Here is a 1,912-nt window from a genome sequence, read left to right as displayed (position 1 = left end):
TATATAGTTAGTATTCAGTTATCACATTTTTTATTTACAAAAACAAAAAAGGAAAGAACTGATTCCACCTATGTTTATAATATCTTTTTCCAGTTTTCATTATGGTGGTGGTGATATTAATTGAAATGAACTCTAGTCTCCTTAAAATTTGTCACATCACTGGTCCATGATAATTTGGATGATGACATAAGAATAAAGAAATGAGCCTTAGCCAGTTTGGCTCAGTGTATAGAGCGTCAGCCCACAGACTGAAGGGTCCGGGCTCTATTCCAGTCACGGGCACACACCTCTTTTGCAGGCACGATCCCCGCCCTGGGCATGTTCTACAGGCAACCAATCAATGTCTCTCTCTCTCACATCGATGTTTCTCTCTCTCTCTCCCCGCTCCCTTCCACTCTTTCTAAAAATCAATGGAAAAATATCCTCAGGTGAGGATTAACATAACAAAACCAAAAAAAAATGACTGCAGTGAGGCAGGGGCTGTGATAGGAGTAGGGTTTCTAGAGCCTCAAATGTCTGGGTTCCAGCCCTGACTACCTCGGAGTGGAACCGGGACCCTGCCTTACTCTCCTCATCTGTGGGCATGATAACAGCACCTTCCTCACAAGGTTGTTGTGCAGATTAAGTGAGATGTATTTAACCTCCTGGCACTCAGAATGTTTTGACTTTTATCACCCTCTTCATCACTGTGTATCAGGATGGCAGCACTAGAGGCCCAGTGCACAAAATTGGTGCACGGGTAGGGCCTCTAGCAGTGGCTGGCTGCCGGCTGCCGGCTGCCAGCCGGGGTCTCCCTTCGCACCTGCCTTGCGCTCCTAGGTCAGAGCGTCCCCTGAGGGCGCTCCCTTTGCACCCACCTTGGCCTGGCAGCTGCCCACTCACCTGCTCCACCATCCTGCCATGGTCCCACTCTCATCGGGGGCCCGCAGTGCCCCCATTGCCACCCACTGCCAGGGCCGCATTGCTGATGCCCACCATGTTCCGTGCCGCCCCCTAGTGGTCAGCACATCTCTAACTCCCTGTTGGTCAAACTCCTGCCCATGAGGACAATTTGCATGTTAGCCTTTTATTACATCGGATATGGCAGATACGTGAAGTGGTAAAAGCAAATCAGGAAGAAGAGATTTAGGAGGGTCTGTTTCTTTCAGCATCCTCATCTATAGCACAGAGAAGGTTTGTTTAGAAAGTCACAAGTAGAAGTGATCTGCAGAAGAAATGGGCTCAGGAAACAAGTTATAGAGGCAAAGGAAGGGCCGATGGAACTTAGGAGAAAGAGAGGGTGAGGGAAATACACCTGTGGAGTGTGGGGAGGGCACAGGTGTGCTCCGTAGAGAGGTGCCTGGGATGGATCTATTTCTGTGAAACAAACCAAACTAAAATAGGGTGAATATCCAACTGTCATTGAACTGAGAAATGTCTGTAAGGGTACGCTTCCCACTGATCATGGCAGGATCTCTGGAGAGAGGTGGGATTATGGACGGCAGGGATAAGGAAGGGAAATCTAGAAATCTTTCTTTATTGTTTATTGTTCTTGTTTGAAACAAACATGTATTCATGAATTGCTTGTGTTAATTTCCGTCACAAGTTTATTTTTAAACTAGAGGCCCGGTGCACAAAAATTTGTGCACTCGGGGGGGTTCCTCAGCCCAGCCTGTGCCCTCTTGCAGTCTGGGACCCCTCGGGGTATGACCACCTGCTGGTTTAGGCCTGCTCCCCGGGGGGATTGGGCCTAAGCTGGCAGTCAGACATCCTTCTGGCAGCCCGGCAGCCCTTGGGGGATGTCCACTTGCCAGAGGAGAACAGGCCTAAGCTGCAGTTGAACATCCTTAGCGCTGCTGAGGAGGTGGGAGAGGCTAGCACCAACACCACTGTACTGGCAGCCATCAGCTTGGCTTGTGGCTGAAACAAGCTT

At 49.3% G+C, this 1,912-nt stretch overlaps 1 protein-coding gene across 1 annotated transcript in view; it reads left to right on the top strand.

Annotated features, from left to right (window-relative positions):
• SLC8B1 (solute carrier family 8 (sodium/lithium/calcium exchanger), member B1) overlaps positions 1–1,912 on the top strand; it is a 25,184-nt gene that overhangs the window by 6,351 nt on the left and 16,921 nt on the right. The gene's annotated exons all lie outside the window — the stretch shown is intronic.

This window comes from Myotis davidii, unplaced genomic scaffold, assembly GCF_000327345.1.
Source record: "Myotis davidii unplaced genomic scaffold, ASM32734v1 scaffold223, whole genome shotgun sequence".
Taxonomy (NCBI): Eukaryota; Metazoa; Chordata; class Mammalia; order Chiroptera; family Vespertilionidae; genus Myotis; species Myotis davidii.
Note: the sequence above shows the minus strand (reverse complement) of the source record. Positions and strands in the feature narration are given on the sequence as shown.